Source organism: Xyrauchen texanus, chromosome 11, assembly GCF_025860055.1.
Source record: "Xyrauchen texanus isolate HMW12.3.18 chromosome 11, RBS_HiC_50CHRs, whole genome shotgun sequence".
Lineage (NCBI taxonomy): Eukaryota > Metazoa > Chordata > Actinopteri > Cypriniformes > Catostomidae > Xyrauchen > Xyrauchen texanus.
The window spans coordinates 21,584,253-21,611,065 of NC_068286.1; the positions used below are offsets into that span (position 1 = coordinate 21,584,253).

At 38.3% G+C, this 26,813-nt stretch overlaps 1 protein-coding gene across 7 annotated transcripts in view; it reads right to left on the reverse strand.

Annotated features, from left to right (window-relative positions):
* The window catches only part of LOC127651285 (GRB2-associated-binding protein 1-like), a 149,068-nt gene that overhangs the window by 77,581 nt on the left and 44,674 nt on the right, over window positions 1-26,813 (reverse strand). Inside the window, exon 1 of one of the 7 annotated variants that reach the window (XM_052137054.1) lies at window positions 16,554-17,006. The exons of the other annotated variants lie outside the window; for them this stretch is intronic. The gene's annotated coding sequence lies outside the window, so the exon portion shown is untranslated. Of the gene's footprint in view, window positions 1-16,553; window positions 17,007-26,813 lie in introns of those variants that run through there. 7 annotated transcript variants of the gene reach the window in all.

Sequence of the window (26,813 nt, forward strand, 5' to 3'; positions counted from 1 at the left end):
ATAGAATGACCCCAGATCCCTAAACAACGCTTCCTTGGTCAACTTTAATGACTAGCAGTGAGCTTACATTTCTAGTGCCATTTCAAATGGCAGTAAAGGCAGAGCCGAGAGGGATGTGTCTGTTATACATAGCATGATTAAGTTTTTTATCAAGAATACCAGTCATTTTGCATGGATCTCAAAAGGGACCTCTCCCACCACTGACTTCCTGTGTATGGGTAATCAGGCCCTCTCAGAATCAAAATCACTAAATCAGAGGGGCTGTGTTGGACTCAACGCAGAAGAGAAAGGGTGTGTGTGTAAATAAACAAACACATGCACTCATGCTGAAAGAATACTTCAGAGAGGTAACAAAAGAAAGTGAAAGGAAAATAAACTCTCCCAAAAACTCATTGGGAATTGTCCTAGAGGCAGAACAATTAATTTGCACTGTATAAAAAAGGCTTAAATCTGAAGTGTGCAACTTCAGTACCACAAGTGTCACCAAACAGAATCGCAAAAATGATGATTGTATTCAAACAGGTTTCCAGAACACTCGCTTCGTCTGGTATTGGTCAAACAAACAGATTATCCAGCCCCGAGCTTGCACCATTTGTTGAGTCAATGTTGCAGTGTTAAGCAAGTTGGGATGCCCAAACAAATAGAAATTATTTGAAAGCACCACAGAACAACACTGTTTACACATTCGGAAAAATGTCTTACCGTCTCTGCAAAACACTTTCCTCTATTCCAGCTGAATACTCAATTAACAAAAAATGACACACTTGAGTTTTAAGGTAATATTCTATACAAGAAATAGCTGCCACTTTGCATTATCAATAATTAAAATCTAGACTTCAAACCAGAATCATTTTAAATATTTGCATCTCAGCACATTATAAAATGTAATGTTATTTTACTGGCTGCCTTTATAAATATTTGGCACAGAAACATGAAGCTCTTTTCAAAGCAGGGAACCCTCAATTGTTGCAGTCTTGGGAGATTCGCATGTGACATTGTGTAAATTGTGTTTATTTGTCCAACAAAAACCCTTCATATACCCCTAAAATAAACGTAACCCCTACCTTAAGCCTACAGCCAATTAAACAACCCAAGCTTGTCTTCTTTGATGGTTTGAGTCAGCAACAAGTTGGCAACTAATCTGCGACTAGGGCTGCATTTGATCATATCTGATTTTTGTTCAGAACCACATTTGGAAGTGGCTCAAATCGGATGCCAAAAAAAAAAAAAAAAAACATCACTGTAACTGGAGTCAAGAAGTCTCATATTGCAGCGTTTGGCCGTTATCAACTTGCTCCGAATAGTCATAGCTGCTACAATGGATTTTAAACCTGCTTGAAACCTGCCCAACAAGTGACCTGGTGTGTGCACTGCAACGGCGTGCAAGAGACTGGGAATGAACAAAAGTCAATAAAACATAGAGAGAGCATGAGTGGAGATCAATGCTTTGGGAATCAGGAGCAAAAAAACTAATATTTTGGAACTCAACTTTGGAAGGTGAATTTTTATTATTTAATTTTTAATGGGATAGTTCACCCAAAAATGAAAATCATCTGATTTACTCACCCTTATGATAAGAGGTCGACCGATTAATTGGTCGGTCCGATTTTTTGAATTTTTTTAACATAATCCGCATCGGCCAATATCCAAGTATATCAAGCCGATTATTAGGCAGGCGCATCTGTGGGCAGCCTAGTGTTGTTGTGGATTACGTGTTCGACGCACGCTGCCCCTAGAGTCATTTTCCAGCAGAGTGAGCAGACCTCCTCCAGTGCCTAAGGAAGGAGCTAAGTTCCTTGGAGAAAACGGTAAGGATTAAATTCTTATAACTCCTTTATATTTAATTTAAAACTTTTGATATGTTACTGCCAACTTCGAGAAAAAACGCGACAAACGCGATAGGTGACATGCTGTTCGCTACTTTGGATATTGATAGTGTAGTTGAAGTTGCATTATCACAGCAGAAGGGTTGCTATCATGTCACAATAAGTAAGCAAGAATGTTGCAATTACAGACAGTGACTCTGAGACTTTTATTTGTTCTGTTTGTGTGTCTTATATTTGAGAGGGTTGTCACTCAATGCAGATAAATATGTAATAAAAAAGATACCAACGCACTATTGGCTAGTGAAGGACTGGCTTTGGTAAGCTCGGACGTTACCGGTTCTGCTGTCAGTACTGGAGAAATTAAGAAAATACATTTATTATTGCTATAAAGAGAAAGTTATTTTATCTCGCCAGCCATATCTATGTATAATAGTATTAAACCATTTGTCTGTGATGCAATTTAGCCATTCGCAGTCAGAGAGGGAGAGAGAGAGAGAGAGATCTCTCTCACGCGGTGCCACAGCGAGCACAACACGAGCCCTGCTTAATGAGCGATGACAGAGGACAGAACTGGTTACACTTTAGATCTGTGATATTAGTCTGATTTTATTTTAGATTTCGCCTTTCAAAGATTATAAAAATAATATTTATACATAAGCCGCATTCTGTCTAGCACAACTTCCTTCCCTTCACAGCGGTGCACTGACATTTCTCCCTAAAACTCAAACTTAACGTCAGAATCAGCACGATTGGTGATTGTTGTAAAATGCAGTCTAGCTACTGTTGCTAAATTGCGGGACGCTTTTAATAATAAAAAGAGCGCAAGAGATACCGTTCCCAAGGCGGCGCGCGCTCTGCTTGTCTCGTTGCGGTCTGTTTCAAAGTATAGTCTACTTTGGGTTTCATGTGGGCGTGCGTCTAAACGATCAACTATACACAAAAATATGTCAAAACGACCGGCTTGGAGATTCACTTAAACACAGTTTATGTCTTAAATGGATGTAGTTATGGAAATAGTTGGGAGAAGATATGGTGCAACAGGAGCCTATTAGATCTGCACCGTAAAGGGGAACCAGTCTAATCAACATGCTGACGTTTGAGCCATTACTGCGAATCAAACAACAAAAGGCAAAGAGAAAATCACTTACAGCTCCTGAATGAATAACTTCTGCATTAATAAGCATTAATCTATCTACGATAAACTATGCAGTGTTATTTTACAATTGATTACTTTATTAGATTTCTTTTTAGACCACACCTGAACAGTAATGTTAGTAGACCTTCCTGAAATTAAATCACTGTGCCTATATAATGTTTATCTTTGTGTAATTGTTTATCTTTTGTTGCTCTATTGTTTAATATATATATATATATATATATATATATATATATATATACAAAAAGAACTGTTAAGAATACCGTTAAAGTACCGGATCGATAAACAGTATCGGTAAGATTGTAATACCATTAAAACCTTAACGATACCCATCCCTAGTTATGCCTGTGCTTCTCTTTGATGCTCTGAATATTGGATTACGTGTCTGGATTGCCCCTTAATTAAAGCTGCATTTGGATCTCAACCTTCGTGTCTCGGAAGTTTGTAACACCTGCTTCGTTTATTTAATATATTTGTTATACATTTTTTATACAATATGTTTATACATTATACATTTTTAATTTAAGTGTACAAGTGCAGATTGGTCAAGTGTTCAATAAATGTTTTTGTTGAGAAATTTTGTCTGAAGTAATTATTTGTGTTACATTTTATCTTTCAAATAAAAGGTTCAAATAAGAGGTTAAAAACAAGCACATATTGGGCAAAATAAATCGGCAGTATTTATCGGCCATCACCGACCCGGATTTCAAAAGATCGGCATCGGCATGAAAAAAACCCATATCGGTCGACCTCTACTCATGATATCCCAGGTGTGTACGACTTTTCTTCACCAGACCACATTTAAAGAAATTTAGAAACAAATCGTAGCTTATTAGGTCCTTGAAATGCAAGATAATTGAGCTTTCTCATTTGATGCTCCATAAATCACAGACAGAAAGCATAAACTTCATCCGTTTGGACTCCACCCTCTCATGTAGTGTTGGATTATAGTTATAGTTATAGTTATAGTAAATAGTTATCTTTCACACCAAAATTAATCGTGTCACTTTGGAAGAGATTCATTTAACCGCTCGTATGGATGAAGTTTTTGCTGACTGTCTGTGATTACTGGAGCATCAAAAGAGAAATCTCCATTAACTTGCATTTTAAGGGCATACTGAGCCAAGAAAATGTTTTCTGGTGAAGAAAGTCATACACACCTGAGATATCATGAGGGTGAATAAATAATTTCAATTTTTTTTTTGGTGAACTATCCCTTTAAGAATGATAATGTTTTTAATTGAAATATTTACATATTATATATATATATATATATATATATATATATATATATATATATATATATATATATATATATATATATATATATATATACACACACAACCATATGAAACAGCATCCTCAAAAAATTGTAACACTTTAAAGTAGTGCAATTCAGCACTAATTCATTTTTATTTTATTTTTTTTAAGACATTCATTAATAAAATACTTCCAAACTTTCACAGATTGAGGCATACCTTTCACACAAGACAAAAGTAGACAAGACTTGCCTTAGTTTTAGTTGCTTAGGAATAGCATTACATTTCGTTCACAACAACCCTAAAACATTTTCAGTTGCAATCATTTGTTCTGGACACAAACTAGTTTGGGCACACCAACTCTCATATTATTACTATTTTTCAAAACTTTAAATAATAGAAAAGTCGTCAAAACTATGAAAAAAAACAAATACTACAGGATGTAGTAAAACTAGCTCAAAGGGTAAATATTAACAATTAATTATGATTAATTGTAAATATTTGTATCTGATGCTAGAATTAGCTGATGTAGCAGAATTAGCATTAACGATCAACGATTAATGATTGTTTCATCCGCCGAATGTCAGGGCTCCAAACAACAAAAATGACTTGGGAGCCTTTGGCACATAAACTGTTATATTAAGGAGCCAAATGGCTGTCTTAAGTAGACAAATAACAGATTTTCTCAATTTAGAATGCTGTTAAAAAAAAAAAAGATAGAAAGCCAAAAGGAAGCCAGCTAATAACCCATTAATCAGAGGTTGAATATATATAAAAAATAAGTTTTTGAAATGGACCAAATTATTAAGAAAAGCAGCCACTAATTGCCCAGCATATATATGGGAACTCCTTCAATACTGTTTAAAAAGCATACCAGTGTGATACCTCAAGAAGTTGGTTTGACAAAATACCAAGAGTACATTTCTACAAAATATAGGCAAAGTGTGGCCACTTTGAAGATGCAAAAAAATAACATGGTTTTGATTTATTTTGGATTTTTTTTAGTCACAACATAATTCCCATTTCTATTACTTTTCTATTATTCTAAAATGTGATTTAAAAAAATAAAAAATGAATAAGTGACTCTTTGACACTTTTGAACAGTAGTGTGTATGTATGTATGTATGTATGTATGTATGTATGTATAGAGAGAGAGAGAGAGAGAGAGAGAGAGAGAGAGAGAGAGAGAGAGAGAGAGAGAGAGATTTAACCATTTTAAACCAGATGGCTACGGACACAGAGACTACAAGAGTGCAAACCAAATTAAATCCAATCAATAATTACCAGAAGAAAAAAAAGTGGTACACAATACAGGACATTTAATTATAATGAAATCCAAAATACACATGGTACTCTTATTTTGAAATATCTGTGCCCAGTTGTGAGCTCACAGACGGCTGGATTCGCTGAGAAAGTGAATCTGATTCAAACTGCTATCCTGAGCTCCTCAAACCCTCAGTTCTTTTCGGGTGATCATGAAAAAGATCCAGTTCAGAACTGGAATGAATTTAATTTGTTCACGCCTCTCACACACTGGGTTTGTTGTTGTGTGCGGTGCATCAAACTCGTCAGAAACAGAACGGTTGAAAAGTGCTGCGAGACACACTGGTTATATCTGACGAAAATGCATATGAACGCACACAACCCGATTGTCGGGTTTGAAATTATTGTCACAATCAATTATTTGCACCTCTGCTTGGTTTTGTGGCCCGGTTGTGGTGAGGGTCAGATTGGACCATTTGGCCCAAAAATCCTGGCATGAGGTTGAAGCTTTGATCTTTGGTCTGTGTGTTTTAGGAGGGGCCTTCCTTGTTGGGTGAGCTGGCTAGCTTAGGGGTGTTTTATGAGTGGGTTGTTTACAAGGCTCGTGGTAATGTTCAGGTTGCATTGATAAGCCTTGAACATAGTCCAGAGAGGAGGCTGATCTAATTTGCACTTCTTAGGGCTGTTTGGCTCAGCAAAAAAATTAAGATGCCCCCGTTTGTTTTAATGTGGGGACTTTGTTCTATTGATTAATGGGGTGAGGGATAAACTCATTTTGTTCAGTGAGGCCGTACATATTTCCCCCCCTTTTGGATGTCGATGCTCAGTATGCAAGCATCAACAGGCGATGGTCAACAGAATCAGTATGGGCAGGTCTCAGTTCACTATTGGTCATCTTCAGTGGTTCAGCACACAGGTAGAGGAGTGATTTTGATGGGGTTGTTGGAGTTTTCCAGCGCCTGTACCTTGGTCTCATCTGAACACCCATTGAAGGGCTGCCGTGCGCTTGGTCAAGGATTCCTGCATCCCATCAATTCTCCTGGAATATGACGAGAGTAAAAGAAAGTTCCTGCAGAGCAATGAGAATGGTAGTTGGGTCAGTTACTCTTGGACTGTGTGTTCCAGGTAGGGATCCAGGGCACAGACACCTTGGGCCATAGCTAGGTTTGTTAGGCATGGGTACAGAGGGAATTGTATTCCCATCATTATTTGGGGGAAGTATGAATTTTATCCTCTGGTTGACTGAGAGGAGGACAACAACAGGGCCTGGGCCTTGTCTGAATGCTGTGGAAGCCATGTTGTAGTCCCTGTTGTTGGGCTATCTTTGATTTCTGGAACTTCACAGTTCAATTCATGTGGGTTGGCAAAATGGACAGGCAAAGGTTCTAGCTTTACATGGTGTTCAATAGTGATTGCCAGATAGAGCTTTTGGCCACCCCCCTTTCGATCAGATCACCATGGAACTGAGAGACAAGGGCCTGTGTTGTGACTGCTAGCGATTCAGAGTCTGTCTCTTGTTGGTCATTAAGGAGGCAGATGGCTACGATGGCACTTTCTAGTATTTTGGGGCCCCGGTTGGTGGTCACTTGTGGTGTATCCACCTGGTTGGGGTTGCTTGATGCTGTAGAACACTGGCTGTGTACTCTGATCACCTGATGAAGTGGTTATTGTTTCCTTGTTGATGGTTTTCAGGGCTTGGTTGACTGCATACTGAGGTTGAGGGTTCCTGGCAGGGAGGTGTTCCAGGCAGTCGTGGGTCATCTGCTTCACTCCAAGTCATAAAGTGTCAGGTTTATCCTCAGTCCTCTGTGGATGGTTTCAGTTTAAAGAATTCCCTGAGGATTTTTAGCAGTTTTTATGCCTTGGACATGGATGGTTCATCTTGCTCTCTTGTGGGCTCAGCTTTGGTGCATGGGCCAGTTATCTTTAGGCCACCAGTTAGGTTCCCAGGAAGCTCCGCCCTTTGGGTTACCTGATGGGAAAGGCTTGTTCCACGATTTCTCCCAGCAAACGGTGCTTGGGCCAGGCTATGCTGTGGTGGCCCCTTTCTCGATCGGCCAGGAATTCTCCTGGTCTAACATTGAAGGGTCTGGTGTCATGCCTTAAATTGTCAGTACATGGTGTGGCATAACACTGGCCATGACAGCAGGTATTTTGGAGTCTTTTCTGAAGCTTCCTTTTGTTTGCCATATGCCTTGTGTGTAAGGACACATAGCTGTTGCATGGTCAGTCCCTAATGAGTAATTCATGGAGCAACTAGTAGTTAGTCTTGACATGATCTGTTTGTCAGTCTAAGAAGCTCCCACATCAAGGATGTAGGTTATCCTCAGTAAGTAAAGTCTGTCTCAGGTGACTGCTTGTGTTACTGCATGCTAATTAAAGTATATGACCTGCAGTTGAGCATGGATCTCGTGGCCCCAGCAGGGTTAGGATTAAACATGCTAATGTTTCTAGCCAGCTTGTCAAGGTCTTTGAGAGCCAAAGGGGGGCTTCTCTTTGTGGCAAGAGTTTCTCAGGAGCCAGCTGGTGAGGCTTTGATTGGCAGACTTCCAATCCATGTTTTGTGTGTCACCTCCCAGCTGGGGGTTCTGGGCTGGCTAGCTGAAGGAGATCCAGTGGAATCTGTCTCTTGTTTGGGCTCTGTTCATAGTTCATACAAGTGTTTTAACTCTCCTCTGACCAAGTCGAGTTTGACATTGTCACAGTACAATTTATCAGCCATGTTTTTTCCTCAGCTCTGGTTGACTCTAGGTGACCTTCAAGGGCCTTGAAATTTGATTTCTTATCCATAAATTCATCCCTGACCTTCTTTAACAATAATTCCGCTTCTTGGAGTTGGTTCTACAGATGCTCTCGGCATTCTTTAGACAGCTGCTCTTGGTGCTCTGCGTCCTTCTGGAAGGTCTCCAGGGCTCCTCGGACAGTCTTTATCTCTTCACTTGCTTCCTGCTCCTTTTGTCAGCCTCTTTATGCAGGTCTTGGGATTTAGTGGCTTGGCGTTGCAGGTCGTCCCTCTCTTGTTATAGGTGTTCTGGTCACTGAGTCTAAGCTGGGCAATGAGGATGTGGGCCAAGAAACCAGTGAGCTTGGCTGTGTCTTTGTGGTTGTAGCTTGGGTTTGGTCTTGGGTCATGCGCCTTGTCAAGTCATCATCCAGCTGCTCTCGTCTTTACTTCCATAGATCATCGGAGGCCTCGGGTAGGAGACTGCCCATCAGGGTAGTAAGCCGGGTTTCAAAATCCCAGTAGAAGGTAGGGCTGGACATCTGAGACACATTGGCACACTCGTTGCAAAAAAGAGAGAGCGGGCAGAGAGGGCAAGAAGCTGTACAGAGTTAGTAAGCTAACGGGTGGTGTGCACCTATGTGGGCTGTATAGGCTGTATCTAACTAGTACAGGAAGATAGTAGGGTGAGAGTTCTATAATTATTGATTTGGCCGTGAATGGCTGGGTGCAGGAAGAGGGTCTGAGTCAATTACTGACGGGCTGTTTGTATCATCAAAATAGTACTCGGAATTTACTGGTGGTTTTCAACAGGCTTTGGTCTCAGAGTTTGATGAAGTTAGTGAAAGAAAAGATAGAACAGATGGATAGAGGCAAGTGAGAGTGGTTAAATGCCACTGTTTGTGTTGTTGGCTTTATTGGGGGTGTTGGTTTTTATTGACAATGGCTATGTAACAGTCTCAAAAAGACATAATTAAAATGTCAGAACCACTAAAATTTTGTGAAAATGAGAGAGAGAGAGAGAGAGAGAGAGAGAGAGAGAGAGAGAGAGAGAGAGAGAGAGAGAGAGAGAGAGGGTGCCTGGGTAACTCAGCAAGATAAGACACTGACTACCACACCAAGTTCGAATCCAGGGCATGTTAAGTGACTCCATTAGGCTTCCCAAGCAACCAATTGGCCCGGTTTCTAGGGTGGGCAGAGTCACGTTGGGTTAACCCTTGCACTTTAATGTTATAGGGTAATAGGCCTTACAAGGAATTGTGTAGAGACCAATAAATCAAACCTATATTTTAGCTTCTTAAATAAATGAATCCATTATTATCTAAAAAAATGTTTTTAAGAAATAAATATGTAGCCACATGGCATAATGTGTATATTTGTCTACAAAACTACTTTCAAGAACTTTAGCATAAGCCTTTAGACCAAATTAGACCAAAAGACTTGTGAGATCATATGAAACCAATTTGGACAATTTTGTTCAAACTTTGACTGGTGTACATGCAAATGTTCAAGCATTTTCTAAACTCAAATCAAGGCAAGTATGTGCATGTTCACAACACTGATGTTGCCGGGAGTCTGGCCAAAGTAGCTAAAGAAATGTTTGTGTGAATACAATCAGACTGTAAAACCTGGAACTATAATGTCTCTTTTTCACCAACCATTTCAGTGCAGAGATTTATTTATTTTTTCTCCCAATTTGGAATGCCCAATTCCCACAACTTAGTAGGTCCTCGTGGTGGAACGGTTACTCACCTCAATCTGGGTGGCAGAGGACAAGTCCTAGTTGCCACCACTTCTGAGACGTCAATCCACACATTTTATCAAGTGGCTCGCTGTGCATGGTACCGCAGAGACTCCCAGCATGTGGAGACTCATGCTACTCTCCGCGATCCACACACAAATTACCACGCACCTCATTGAGAGCGAGAAAATCACGACCAAGAGGATGTTACCACATGTGACTATACCCTCCCTAGCAACCAGGCCAATTTGTTTGCTTAGGAGACCGGGCGCCACTCAGCACACCCTGGATTCAAACTCACGACTCCAGGGTTTGTAATCAGCGTCAATACTCGCTGAGCTACTCAGGCACCCAATGCAGAGATTTTTTTGCAGTAAAGTGAAAGCAGAGTTAAGTTTCTGTCAACACCTGGCACAGTTTGGTACATTTTATTATGTCTTTTTAAATAGTTCTTCAGAACATCTGAGAAAATGTATTGCACAGATGAGAAAATGGTAGATATAACCTTTTGTGAAGTTTAGACTAAATTCTAATTTAGTATAGTGGTCTGAAAGACAAAAGTGAGGTCCAGTGTTGGAATACAATGTCTTGCTCCCTCTGTTCATGGATAAATTCCTCAGACTCCCTCGTCTTCATGCTCTCTGACCTGGACTCTACATGGAAAGTAGCAAGCTTGAAGTTTAGAGAGATCTGAGGGGAAATCCAAAAAAAAAACCTCTCTGTCAGGACATTATGTGAGAGAAAGTGAAAAAGATAGTTTGCATATAAGAAGGAATAGGCCTGCTGACTGACCTTGATTTAAATAATTTTGGGAATGATTCAGGCAGCTGTGTAGACCTGCCCTCACTGAACACCCATCCTCATTCATTGTATTGTATAACAAGCCAAGCCTTCAGTAAGTTTATCCAGAAAGCTAACATGTTATTTTTCAACCCACACACACTCAAGAATAAACTAACTTGGACTATAAGATGGTAAATGTGCAAATACACTTTTAAACGTCACTGTCAGCTGAACATTTTATTGATTAAAGGAACGGTTCACCTAAAAAATTTAAATCTCACTCAAACGTGCATTTTCAAGGTGCCTTGATATCATTAACAACAATACAGCTGCAAGCCCAAGCACCATGGGTCCATTTCCACCCGGTGGCTTTCGGAAAACAATGTAAGGTGGACATTAGAGCTGCACGATTCAGGATATATTGAGATTCAAAAATTTTTTTGCTTAGAATAAAGATCACGATTCTCTCATGATTCTGAAGAAAAATGCCTATTTCAGTGATTTGCAAAACCAGGACAGAACGGTATTAAACAAAGTAATATATAATTTACTAGAGGTTCTAACAGTGTTCTCTGCTTCAAAGTTGTTAATCAAATATATAAATTCAAAATGTCCTAAGTCCACAAGGGGGCACAACAAAGACACTATAAACCAAACAGCACCTTGTGATTATTGCAAAAAAATAAAATAAATAAAAGATAAAAAATGCATAATAAATAAAAAACTTATTTGACCTGTTTCTCACATGCTAAGTAAAAAGCAAATCGAGCTGACAAAAAGCTTCATTAACAGTTCTATGTTAACTTTGTATTGCACGTGTAAGCAAATATGCAATAAAACACTGTTATTTTACAAAAAAAGGTTTAATAAATATTAACAATTTAAAATAAAACAATGAGGCCTTCAGTGTTTCTCTTATAAAACTTGCTTCAAGCTTGTCAAGGAATCATTCAAGAGCCAGTAATTATAGAGAACAGAGTAAGTGCTTTAATTTTTTTTAGCAACAGTAGCAATTAATCATTAAAATAAATATAATATAAAAACATTAAAAAGGTAATTTAATGCAAATGAATGTACTTAAATATATGACACTCTTTAATGTGATTATTAATGCCTATAACAGACATCAAGCAGCTTATATAAATTTAGACATCGCACAAATCTGACATTTTGAAGAATTTGTCCTGTCTGCTTATACATTAATGGCTGTGTTTGCTTTAATATCTCATCAAAACAGATTTAAGTACCACCAATTTAATACTGTCTGTATACACTGGTAATTTATTAACAGCTGTGTTAACATTAATATCACCTAAAGAGGGCTATTCTGATTCAAAACAGTGCACAGGATTATGGGAGAAAGATTTAAACTTGGTATTGTAGGAGGGAGTGTGGGCTAGGATTAAAAAAAAAAATGTCAAGTCTGCATATAGAGATGCAATTAAGCAATTCAAGATTTTACATAGATTTTATTGGACCCCCCTCTAGATTGTATAGACTTTGTCTTAAAGACACACCCACTTGCTGGCGATGCCGATTGGAGGTGTTTTTTTGTGTTTGTTTGCTTTTTTGCATATATATTCCTATGTGACCACAGGGACTTTTGTTGGGAGTCAGGGCGGGGTTGAGGATTGTGAGGGGTGTTTGTGGGGTTTAAATGTTGACTCCATCTATGTCATATATGTTCTGCTATTCTTTATTTAACGTAGGAATCAATAAAACAATTTAAATAAAAAGAAAAAACAGATCAGTCCCATACAGGAGCACTGCATTCATCACAAGTGCATGGGCAGACACACATGTGAGTTTTAAAAGCAGCCAGCTGTGATCAAACGGTGCACAGGTAGCAAATTTAGTCAGATCCTGGTAATGCCGGTATTTTTGTTGCATCGGTGGCTACTAAAATATTTAATTGAACAGAGATTATGTCACACTCCTAGCTAATCGTGGCTGCACCCTGCAGTTTGTAAACCACTGTGCTGGACAAACATCTTTGGCCATTGCGTTTTGGTTTATTCAGTGTCTTTTAACAAAATGATTGCTTGTACTATGTAAAAAATGCAGTGTAGCTGTCTGAATGTGACACTTGTCTGATTTACCTCCATGCTTGTGGGATTGATTAACATTCAGAAAACACCCCAATTACATTTTCACGAGTTGCACGAATACATGGATCGGCTTCTTTCAGCTCGTTGTTGAAAACGCATTTTTGCATTATTTTGGGCATTTGCGCTGACTGACAGGATGACATGGAACGCTAAGCACATGACGTCATTACCATGGTAACCAGACACATTTCAGCTGATTTGCTGAAGACCAGAATTCATGTATTGTCAAATCAAAGTGCAACGCAACAAAAATGTATTTTCTTCTCCGCAAACTATACCAGAGACAATAGCAAGAAGGACAATGAGGAGATTTAATTTAAGAATCAAAAAAAATCAGTGCCCCTACCAAAAACCAGGACTGTCCCATGTAATAAACCGGGACGTCTGGTCACCCAGTCTATAATTAAATTATAAACAAAACATTTTGCTGCCCAAAATAACGGTACTTCCAGCGCACAATCCCAAATCAATGCGTTTGCAGCGTTCTCCGATACAGCGTTAACTCAATATGTAGGTGCCCGTCGGCTAATTAATGCATTTTAGCCAAATGTGACTTCACCTCAACAACTTCAGAATGCAATCTGAGCTATTCAATTTTATTTTTTTTAAACTAAAATAAATCGAAAGTGTCAGCCCTAGTTAAAAAAAATAAATAAAAAAACATTAGCATGGAGCTTTTAGAGGTATGGTGAAGGGCAAGCCTTTCAGTTTATAGCAACTGAAATTTGTTCATCACTGAAAGATATCATACAGCTTTTTTGCAGCTCTGATACTCTTTAAAATATCTTATTTTGCATTCCACAGAAGAAAGCTTGGAATACAGTTTTGGCACAACATGAGGAGTAAATATTGTAAGAATATCTATTTTTGGGCTAACTATTCCTTTAAGGGAAACTGGCTGGTATTTCAAGCTTTCAGTAAAGACGCTTCTAAGTTCCTCTCTCAACAAAACAGCTGAATCTACAATAACACATCACATAAAGAAGACCATGACATCATACACAATGCATAGGATCTTTGAAAAACAAAACACCAGCACGGAGTCAGCAGAAACGGAAGACTAGATAGATGGCAGATCTATGTTAATGGTGAACAACAGGAGTATCTTATCCAGTCTTAAGAACAGGTCCAGCTGTATAAATAGTTTGTAGTTTAGCAAAATAACACCAGTAGCAGCTGTCAGAAGCTATGGCCTCAACTTGGAATAAGTCACTTTTAGGGCTGCAACTAACGATTATTTGAAAATCGATTAATGTAACGATTATTTGACCGATTATTTGACTATTCTGCGATTATTACACCACTTAACCATTAGCTCTTAACCGATTATTCAGATTGCATTAAACATGCTTACAATAAAGAGGACAAAATCATCTTTTAAAAATACCTCTAAAATGACATTTACTGAAAAGGACAATTTTCTTCACGATAAGGAATGCACATTGACACATATATTATGATTCAATAAGTCGCGAGCTTTCGCGTTATAATCTAGCTGCATTAAGTGTGCGCACTCGAGGGATGAGCACCGATCGGTGCCTAAATTTAGGGCCGCTATTTTGTGCAGCATGCAGGGAATCACACATACACTGCTACTCTAATGAATGAGTGCTTGCTCAGCCCTTCATGCATGACAGAATTGAGTTGTTTGCAATTCTAAGCATTCACGACTTTAAACTTTCAGACATGATTAATACAGATGAATATACCAGTTTGTTTTTAAAAATGTTTAATTACATGTATATGAATATTAATTTGCCCATTTTCTAGAGTCGTTACGGTACTAATTCTGACTCATTGCACAGTGAGCAGGAATAGGATTAAAGAGACAGTTAACGGGTATAAAAACAAATTACACAACAAATAAACACGCAAATATATGCCATGAGTTGTGACTATCAGATGTTGTGTTGAGCTATAAAGACTGTTTGAGCGATCATAATAGCTTTTAGCTTTACTCCCTTCAACATGAGCGCTCACTGTGTCAATCAAACATGCGCGCTCTGCGGGTGCTCTCAATATATCATCAGTCTCTCATCTCAGCGCTATTCTGTGAGGATTCCAATTTAAATCAGATGAATATTTGTCACAATACCACTAATAACAGATGTAACTGTTTAACCTTCAATAACAAAACTGTGTCTTCATGCATTTGCTTAGTTTGTGATTTTACAACAAGACACCAAAAGACAGTAAACAAATCATAGATATTAATGATTTCTCTATTTTTGAAATAGCCTTTCATAGCCGTCACAATGGCCTTTTGATATTGACATCAGAACTAATAATAACTGTTTTCAATACAAATAAATGTTAGCAATTCACAATTATGTAATTTTAAATGTAATTTTGGTAACTTCATTCATTAATGCATTAGGTATCATGAATAAACAATGAACAATATATTTTTACACAGTTGTTCATTGTTAGTTCATAGTGCTTTAATGTTACTAATACAAATTTTGATTTTAAAAATGTATTAGTATATGTTGTAACTACAATTAAGTTCATTAGCTTATGTTAACTACTGTAATGTTGTTAAATAATATTTAAAAAATTTAACCATTTGTAAAGTGCTACTGTAATTTTACTGTGTGGGGCATAAATGTAACAGCAGCATATAACTTGCAAAACTTTGGCAGAGGGCACTTTAAAAAAAAAAAATGTATCTGCCGATATTAGTGTTAAAAAATAGGAGATTGTATCGGACTCAAATTTCCTGATCGGTGCACCACTAGTGCTTAATATGCAGTTGTTGCCTCTAATTTCACATAGCTATGGATATTTTTTCATTTAAGGCCAATTTGGCATGTAAAATAGCAAATAAACATCATTTTTGATTAACTCTTTCATTCTTTCTTGTCTGCTGCTTAAAGAAAATCATCAGCAATCAGTATCGGAATTGGCCCATTTGCTTGAGGAAAAAAAAAAAAAAAAAGGCAAACTGAATCGGTCGTAACAAATCATGATCGGTGCATCCCTAGTTTCAATCTCTCCCCATTAGATCAGAACATTCGCGCAACTCATAGACGAGGCATTGACCGCACAGAGAAATGCCAGTTTCGGAGTTTGTAATTATTTACATGATCTGCTTCGTATTATTTGAACTTTAATAAAGCTATAATGCATTACATATAATTGCATTTAAGATGTAATGCAGGGGTGTTTCCTTTAAAGAGCTCTGGCTCTGCTTATTCCACAATGAGAGTGCTTCTGTCTTTACTTGTTCTGTATTTTTGCATTATAATTCCCTCAAACTTTGCGATCTGCATCACCTGAAGCTTTTTGGAAAGTTTAGAGTGCATCTGGACTGTGAGCGGTGTAATTCTTCCTCTCAACAGTCAGATGCAAACTGCAGTGCTGATCTCACGCGTCATCATTAGAGTTTAATGTGATCTCATGTTACACTAAATGAGATCAAATGACTATTCAACAATTACATTTTTATCGACAATATTTTTTATTGTCGGCATTGTTGATAACTTTGACTAATCGTTCCAGCCCTACTCACTTTACATACAAAGCATGTACAACAAGTCTCTGCAATGCTTTTGACCACTTGGCACAAGCATGTTGTTTTTGGACAGTGGCAAGGACTTTCATTACTGTACATATACTTGTTGAAAACATCACAAATCAAAAGTGACAATGAGAAGTGACAAGCTGAAATAAAGCAAAACAATAAAATTTCTCACCTTGAGCCTGGAGTTGTGGCGTCTTCTCAGTGAAAATGCAATATCTTGAAACTTTGCCTATTGATCCAGTGCCAGAAGTATGTAAGATGACAACATGGAGCTTGAGAGTCCCGAAACTCTTCAGCTGTAAAATTCACTCCTAACAAAACAGCACATGCTCCAACTTCTGGCACCAGATTCGCTGTCAACTAAAATTTCTGGAGACGAGTTAATCTAGGAGACCCACAATCAGATATCCATAAAAACATCCTGGGCTGTCCTTGATGCCTGTGATGAACTGTTTGTGCGGGCCTCTCTCTTATTCCACATTGCTCTCTTTCCAGATCTCTGCCAATGTAACAGATATGTAGCACACGAACAGCAGCATGTTTTCAAGCCGAGGTCATTCCATTTCAATCATTACGGTAGAGAGAGAGAGAGAGAGAGAGAGAGAGAGAGAGAGAGAGAGAGAGAGAGAGAGAGAGAGAGAGAGAGGAGAGAGAGAGAGAGATCAATAGCCTTTCACAGTAATCCCAGGGGAATGGCCTGGTTTCATATCCTCTCTACAGTTGGTTCAGTTTCTTTATCTCTCCTACAGCAGGAGAAATGTGAGATCAGAGTCAGTCCAGAGGCAGCAACTGCCCATCTAAAAAACTGAAGAACTAATCGCATGTAGATGCGATTCAAACAGGACTAAGTGAAGCATTAACCAAGCAATAAAACAGTGTGGAACAGGGAAAAAAGTAAGCGAGAGAAAAAGAGAAGGGTTTAATAATTTACGGGACAACAGATGAGCAACCAGTCTCAACCAAGCAAAAATACTGAGAAACAAAGTGGAAGTTTCCACTTCGCTAGCAATTTTCATCTTCCTGATCATCTGTTCCCAACACACACTTTGAGAAAAAGACTTCCTGTTTTTCCTCCACTTTCACTCGCTGTGCTACATGGCTGGTCATGTCTAAGTTTATGCTCTTACATTGGTAAGAGGGGGAGAGGGTCTTCCTTAAACTGTTCAAACTCAGGAGGGTGTCCTTTGCTCCTTAAACATTATGAACAACACTGGTTGACATGTGGTCACAAATGGAACACTGGCTCTGTGAAAGAGTTACTGTATAACGTTTATAGAAAGATTCTTATTTAAATTGCACAGATGTCAGAAATAGAGTAAGATACAGTATCTCACAAAAGTGAGAACACCCCTCACATTTTTGTAAATATTTGATTATACCTTTTCATGTGACAACACTGAAGAAATGACACTTTGCTACAATGTAAAGTAGTGAGTGTACAGCTTGTACAAGTGTAAATTTGCTGTCCCCTCAAAATAAGTGAACACACAGCTAGGGTTGCAACTGTATGAGATTTTCACAGTATGATAACAGTCTCAGAAAATATCACGGTATCATCGTATTACACAATTATTATCAGTGAAAACGGAAGGGTTATTTTATTTATTTATTTATTTTTGAGCAAACACTTTATTATAATTGAATCTTGAAACCATTTATTTTATTGAAGTATGTGTAAAAAAAGTCTCCCTTTGAAAATAAAATAAATTGAAAAAATAAGAAAGCTAACAGAATTATAATAATAAATCGAATTATAAAACATGATAAAAACAAATAGCATGTAACTATAACATGTTATTTAACTAAAGCATGTTAGTTTACATGTTAAATTAACTACTAAATGAAAAATAACATCAGCTGTGTGAGCTTTTGTAATGTCCTATGATTATTAACTGTTAACATATACTGTAGGTGCACGATAGCACAGCCAGACTACTCCTGTCTGTAACTTTAACTCAGCGCTTCTCAACTGGTTTTGCTTCAGGACCAGATTTTACATTGGACATCAAGAGTCAACCTGCCATAGATTAAACATAACCTGCATTTATTTTATCCTGGGTTGCATTTCCTTTTATGTTGCATTGTTTTTTTCATGATTTTCAGGAACAAAGACATGCATCAAGTGACATTATGTTTGTTGTTGATGTCAACGTTTGACTTTCAGCACACAACTGAATAACACAGGCTGCATGACTATGATAAATGATTACTGCAAGAGTTAGATTAACATACAGGCGCAAAGGGACTTCAATATTTCTAAATTGCACAAATAAAAAATACATATACATATTCATCTCTGGCTTGCTTTTGCTCGCATGTCAATGATGCCGAGATCTACGTTTATATTTAATTTAATCACTGAGGTTTACCTGCAAAATTAGTAGCACCAAACATCACAAGCACCCTTAAGAATGGACACAGAGCAGCCGTATAACACATTGCACTACAGATTGCCAAGTTTGTTCAAAGGGGAAAGTGCAGAAAAGTGACAGAAAAAGTGCACTCACGTGCATGGTTGCCAGATTGCACAAAATAAGTTTAACATTAGGCAGAATATTTCCAATTTGCGCACGTATAAATCTCAAACTGGGTGTGTTGAGTCTCTTATCTGGCAACTCTGAACTTGTTAAATGCTTGTGGAGATGCGTTAGGTCCCAATGCATGTTAACTGAAATATCCAATGATAAAGAAATGCTTTTACAATAAATGAGCCGCGGGCCACATTAAACCAAGTGGAGGGCCTGATCCAGCCCGTGGGCCATAAATTGCACGTCTGCTTTAGCTGTTTGCGAGATTATCATTAAATCTGCCTCGGCAGTCCTAAATAGTCGATCACTTGGGTGGCTGCCGAAATATCTTCAATGGGAGAACCATGGCATTTCTCTTTCCCTGCTGTCGGAATAGACCAGTTGAAAAACATGGCTTTAACTCACACACTCATGTCAGACCCCCTCACCTCGCTTCTCTCTGACATTTTCTCTGCTGCATGCGTGTGTGTGTGTGTCGCAAGTTGACGAGCCTGGCAGGCAGACAAGGAGGAAAAAAGATGCGCATGTGAGATTCTCCATCCGGTTGCATTTTTTTCTCAATACCGTAGATAAGCAAATTTACATGGTATGATAACCATCGATTTTCAAACCGTGGTATACCGTGAAACCAGTATACCGCTGCAACCCTACACATAGCCATTAATGTCTAAACTGCTGGCAACAAAAGTGAGTAAACCCCTAAGTGAAAATGTCCAGATTGGAACCAACGTGTCAATATTTTGTGTGGCCACCATTATTTTCCAGCACTGCTTTAAGCCTCTTGGGCATGGAGTTCACCAGAGCTTCACAGGTTGCCACTGGAGTCCTCTTCCACTCCTCTATGATGACATCACAGAATTGGTGGATGTTAGAGACCTTGTGCTCCTCCACCTTCCATTTGAGGATGCCCCACAGATGTTCAATAGGGTTTAGGTTTGGAGACATGCTTGGCCAGTCCATCACCTTCACTCTCAGCTTCTTTAGCAAGGCAGTGGTCATCTTGAAAGTGTGTTTGGGGTCGTTATCATTCTGGAATGCTGCCCTGCAGCCCAGTCTCCGAAGGGAGGGGATCATGCTCTGCTTCAGTATGTCACAGAACATGTTGGCATTCATGGTTCCCTCAATGAACATGACACTCCCACCACAATGCTTGACTGTAGGCAAGACAATTGTCTTTGTACTCCTCACCTGGTTTCCGCCAAACACACTTGACACCATCTGAACCAAATAAGTTTATCTTGGCCTCATCAGACCACAGGACATGGTTCCAGTAATGCTTGTTTTCAGCAAACTGTTTGCAGGCTTTCTTGTGCATCATCTTTAGAAGAGGCTTCCTTCTGGGACGACAGCCATGCAGACCAATTTGATGCAGTGAGCGGCGTATGGTCTGAGCACTGACAGGCTGACCCCCCACCCCTTCAACCTCTGCAGAAATGCTGGCAGCACTCATACATCTATTTCCCAAAGACAACCTCTAGATATGACGTGGAGCACATGCACTCAACTTCTTTGGTCGACCATGGCGAGGCCTGTTCTAAGTGGAACCTGTCCTGTTAAACCGCAGTATGGTCTTGGCCACCATGCTGAAGCTCAGTGTCAGGGTCTTGGCAATCTTCTTATAGCCTAGGCCATATCCAGTTTGAGGGAGTGTGAGAGCGATGACACCCAATTTAACACACCTGCTTCCCATTCACACCAGAGACCTTGTAACACTAACGAGTCACATGACACCAGGGAGGGAAAATGGCTAATTGGGCCGAATTTGGACATTTTCACTTAGGGGTGTACTCACTTTTGTTTCCAGCAGTTTAGACATTAATGGCTGTGTGCTGAGTTAGTTATTTTTATTTATACAAGCTGTACACTCACTATTTTAAAAATGTCATGTTACTTAAACTGGTGCTATTTTATTGCATTTATGCCTTTATGTTGTGGAATATTTTAGAAAATGTTAAAAAAAAAAAATATTTTATGTTGTGTGTGCTCTATAAAAAATGCTCATGTGTGGTAATACTGCTGTGCACGTAAACAGTCAAATGCACTTCTTGGTCAAAATGCCCATCTTGGCAAAGTATTGATGTAAACAAAGTCTTAAGTGAATGCAAACAGTTGGGACAATAATCTGATGCGAGTCAAACTATTGAATTTGTGCATCAGGTCTTACAGTGTAAATGCATCCTAAAAGCCCACCGCTGCCTAATATGTTGTTCAAATTAATCAAAAAACAATATTTAAAGTGAGAAAACCAATCACTGCGCTCAGCTGGTAAACTTTTGTACTAAAATAAGCATTATACATAATAATAGGCTAATAATAATAATAATAATAATAATAATAATGCAGTGAAGACAATCAATAATTTAAAGAATTTTATTTTACAGTACATTTACAGGTGGATTCAGTAATTTTTAGGGGTGTAGGGGTGTAAACAGAGTTTTCAGTTACAGATGCCATTGTAGAATTTCACAATTCACAGTCAGCCATGTTTAATTTAATGAGTGAAAGTGTTCAATGAGAGGGCAGTTGTTGAGATTAAGGGTCTAATTCAATTCCTGTGCAATATGCAAATAACACAAGATTTCACTTCCGTGATTATCCTTATGCTGGGCAGAAAATGTAAAAGATGCAATTTATTATTTGATTCCAAATGACTTAAACGTGTTTCTGTTTGTATGCACGTTGTGTACTTCCCCCACTCTGGGCTTCGAGTAGGAAAGATGTTTCATGTAGGGCTAGGCAATATGGACCAAAAATCATGTCTGTATTTTTAGGCTGAATGGCGATACACGATGTATATCTCTGACTAAATGTTCAGCTGTAAGTCAAAGCCACATATGAGATGGTAAATTAAGCTTGCAACGTGCTTCGTTTTCGGGGCAGAAAACTTTTCAGGCTGCGAAGGCTTCGTGGACAGAGTCGCAGCAGCAGCACGAAGTTTAACATACTACAGTTTATGGCACTGTTGTAAATGCTGGAAGAGATTTTAAGTGCTTCCACTTTTGGAAGCAACCTGTTTATGGCATTCTCTACTGATGATTTTCGGTCAAGTAAATTGGTCATTCACTTCTCAGAGTAAAAAATAGTTACTTGCCCAGAGAGAAAAAAGGACATGTATTGGTTAGTTTCTGTTGTATGTTTTCTAAAACTACAACATGGCCAACCTAATAGTATTATGCCTATGCAATAAACTATTCTTTGGGACAGAAAGGTAAACTGCGTACGTACGGAAAGCATCCATTGCCATCATTTACAGCAGGGGTGCTCACATTCCTATGGAATAAGATCTACTTTTCCATCATGTTATTGCAGCAAGATCTACCATACACAATTAGATATGTCTTGATCGATTGGCCGCCTATCAAAATTGGCTGATATTAGTCTTAAATCTGTGATCGGTCGATCGTACCTAGATTTAGGGCCGATCTTTTTTGCAGTATGTAAGCAATCACACGAATGAGTGCTTTCTCAGCCCTTGAAGCATGACAGAGTGGCCTATGGAGGGCGAGTTGTTGGAATTCTAAGCATTCACAAATTTAAACATTCAGATATGATGTAATTGTGATGAATATGCCGGTTTGTTTTTAAAAATGTGTAAGAATAACGTGTGTTTTCTAGAGTCGTTACAGTAGTTATTCAGACTTGTTGCACAGTGAACAGGAAGAGAAAATTGTATTTGTTAATATTTACATAAATATACAACTTTTAATTGCTGTGGCAATCAAACTAGTATTGAGAATTGTGAAACTATTGGTACTGACTACTGAAATTTTGTTTTTATGTCAATCCTTGTATAGAGTAAAACTGCACAGATTTTATTTCAAGAAACAAACCTCATATGCCACTTATAATCGGCCAGTTTAAAACATGTTTAATAGGTAATGCAGTGCAAGAGAAGCAAACAGATGCAACATCAGCAACAAAAGCCGCTAAACCGGCACCTTATAAAATCACCCAAAAAAAATTGCATTCAGTTCCAAGACACCAAATCATGCCATTAATGCAATAAAAAAAATGCTTTCACCAACCTGTTTTCCTATCCTCAGTCATATTGAATGACCCAAGACTCTAGAGGTGAAGTAGGCTTGAGGAGACCAAAAGTGTGTTTGGTTTGCATTTTGCCCTGCAGTGCCTGCAGTCCAGCGCTAATGTGATTTGGCCATGGCCATATTGGCTAATGGCAGGAGAGATTCCCTCTCTCCATTAACGAGGCTCTAATAAGGTTGCTCTCAGGAAGCCAACGTGTTACATAAGAGAGGTTTCAAAAACAATCCCAACCTCTTCCGATCTGTTTCATGTCTGGTCACGGGACTGCAAAGCCAGTAAACACGACGATATGCACACTAATGCACAGACAAAACCACAAACGCTCTTAAGTGGACTTCAAAACAAGAGAGAGTCCTCTTTGTAAGGGAAGTGCAAAACATCGTAGATAATTTTTTTTATATATATATTTACTAAAGCTGTTACAAAACAGTATATCATCTTGAAGCTCATGGAACACGTGGCATGCTGGACCTGGAAAAACTAGTGAAGGCACAAAATAGCATCCCTCTACTGACTTAACTTGCATTTACCTGTTGAGGTTGATTGTTGGTAGTCCTGAAGTTTAAGCAAACCGATCTTGCCTTTAAACTGTTGATGTTCTCAGTCTATGCAAGTTTGGTCTCACATTTGCTCAGCTAATCTGCAACTCCCTACTCCAATAACCCCTGACCTACAGGAAGTAGACACAATGGACTGAAAATAACGAAAGGCCACCCCTCCTCCCTCTCTTCTTTTTCCTACACTCCACCTTCCCTTGGATGACAACAACACCATTTACTACACTGTGCTGAAGAAAGGTTGCATGTCAGCCCAAAAATACCTGTCAATGCTGCACCCTGTACATCCACCAGGATTGCACAAGAGCTAATTGGGTATTTCCATGCACGTCAAGGCAATACACAAGCTATCAGAGCATTTTAATTCGGTTTCCGTCCGCATCTGTGGAATACTGCATATACAAGAACCATTCCTGGAAACCAAAATTCTAAAGATGTTATCATTATATTTTTTATAAATTACCCAGTTCAGTATAATAACTGGTTCATCATTCCCAACCCTAGTTATGACCGATCACAGGATAATTCATACTGCTCTGCAAGTGTGTGTTCCTCACTTCACACCTGTAGCCTCTTATAATAGCCTCTTATTAAATAATACATAATGTCATCCCAGTCACCATGCATAATCCAATCTCGGGCCAAAGCAAATCACATTTAGTGCTCATGCAAGAATGTATTTGGGATAAATCTAATCAGCCTATATGCCTTAAGAAGAAAGAGGTACAGGAAATGGAGCCATGATATAGTAAAGATAAGTAAAATGTGACCAAATCCCAGAGTGATCTTCACACGCTTCTCTTGCACTGATTAGAGAAATCCCAAGCAAAACCAGCTCTAATATTTGCCACTCAGTTTTTTACAACAGCCATATAACTCTGCAGAAAACAAAGAATCCTTAAGTGGTGATAAGATGCATGCCACACTGTCAATTTGTTCAACAATAAACATTACTGTCCCTAAGAGAGTTGGCAAAAGTACTGGTACTTCGGTAGAGAATCAGATAAGACATTGAGAATCATTCACGTTATATCAGATGACATTGCTGAGCACTAATCCACTGTAGAGTCTGTATTACATGTAGACTATATATTTGCATAGAGTAATTAATGCACAACATTTTCATTTTAATAATCAACACAGCTTTATATGGCATATAAAACAACAGAGTTGACCACAGTGCTTCACAGTAATAACATTTAAAACATTACATTTCAAAATGACCACTTACACAAACACCAGTAATCTAAAATACATTTAATTTGTTAGACTCAAAGGCCAGTGTAAAGAGATGAGATTTCAGACGTGACTTAAATGTCTTCAATGATCACACTGGAGCGGTGTCCGAAATTGGCCCCTATCCACTATATAGTGCACCATTTTGTAGAAGTGCCCGAATTTGTTCCCTACATTTGTTCACTCATTCTTACCCACAATGCAATCTGATTAAGGGCACAGTCGATGTACACTCGCTGATGCTATCTTGCTCATAATCCAACACGGGGAGCACGGAGAACTGACGTGCAGGGATAGAGCACGTGAGCGGAAGAGAGACAGCGAGTGTTTGAGTAAGATATAAGATGCCAGTTTACAGCTTCATTTCATTTCATTCCTAGCATTTTAATTTTTTCCATATCAAAACTTGATCAAAAATGGGATAGTGTCAAGATGGTGAAATAATACAAATAAATACAATAATGTACACTCGTACAAATGTTTTGATTCTTGATGTCAGTTTTTAGCAGTGCTAATATTTGAACCATTATGGAAATAAATATGAATGGTTAAACATGACAGATTAATTGCATATGATTAAAATATGTTTTATATACCATTTTATATGAATATAAAGTATTATTACTGTTATTATGATGATTATTATTATTATTCTACATGTCAGATAAAAGTTCATAAGTGACGAAGGTGTTTCTGCATCACTTCCAGTGCTCTCTCCGACACAGTTTATATGTCAGCAACTGAATCCACTCACTCATTTTGTTCACTCCTTGCCTGATATAGGGAACTCACAGACATCCACTATATAAGAGTGAATGAGTGAACAAGTGAGCCATTTCTGACAAAACTTGTCAAACTTTTTTTTATCAAGAAAAGTGTAGCTTCCCACAAAAAACATGCATATTTTATTTTGAATCGTGCTTTTTCATAATAAAAGCACGATTCAAAATAAAATCTAGACTCCTGAAATTGAAGACATTTTTACAAATATATTACTACTTTATAGTAATATGTGTGATAACAATAATAATAATGATAATTATTATTATTATTATTATTATTATTATTATTATTAGGCAAGGCAAGTTTATTTATATGGCACATTTCATACACAATGGTAATTCAAAGTGCTTTACATATAAGAATTTAAAAAAAAATAAGAATAATTGAAACAGTTTAGAATATAAAACAAAATACAGTACAAACAGTCAGACAACACAGTGGCACAGTGCTCATTCAGTAAATGCACAGCTAAACAGATGTGTTTTGAGTCTGGATTTGAATGTGACTACTGTAGGAGCACATCTGATCTCTTCTGGAAGCTGGTTCCAGCTGCGGCTGGCATAAAAGCTAAAAGCAGACTCTCCTTGCTTAGAGTGAACCCTTGGTATTTCTAGCTGATGTGATCCTAATGAGCTGAGTGATCTGTTGGGTTTATATTCAGTGACCATATCTGCAATATATTGAGGTCCTAGCCCATTGAGTGATTTATATACCAGTAATAATACTTTAAAATCAATCCTAAATGTAACTGGGAGCCAGTGTAAAGACCTGAGGACTGGTGTGATATGTTCATATTATCTGGTTCTGCTCAGAATCCTGGCAGCAGCATTCTGTATGAGCTGCAACTGTCTTATGGTCTTTTTGGGAAGGCCAGTGAGGAGTCCATTACAATAATCCAACCTGCTGGTGATGAAAGCATGCACAAGTTTCTCTAGGTCTTGACTGGAAACAAAGCATCTAATTCTTGCAATATTTTTCAGATGATAGTATGCTGATTTAGTTATTGCTTTGACATGACTACTGAAACTAAGGTCTGACTCTAGAGACACACCAAGATTCCTGACTTGATTTTTAGTTGATTGACCCCTAGCGTCAAGGTATGCATTCACCTTGAGAACTTCATCTTTGTTTCCAAACGCAATGACTTCAGTTTTGTCTTTGTTTAACTGAAGAAAGTTTTGGCACATCCAACCGTTTACTTCATCAATGCATTTGCACAGGGATTCAATGGGGCTGCAATCATTAGGTAATAGGGCTAAGTACATCTGTGTGTTGTCTGCATAG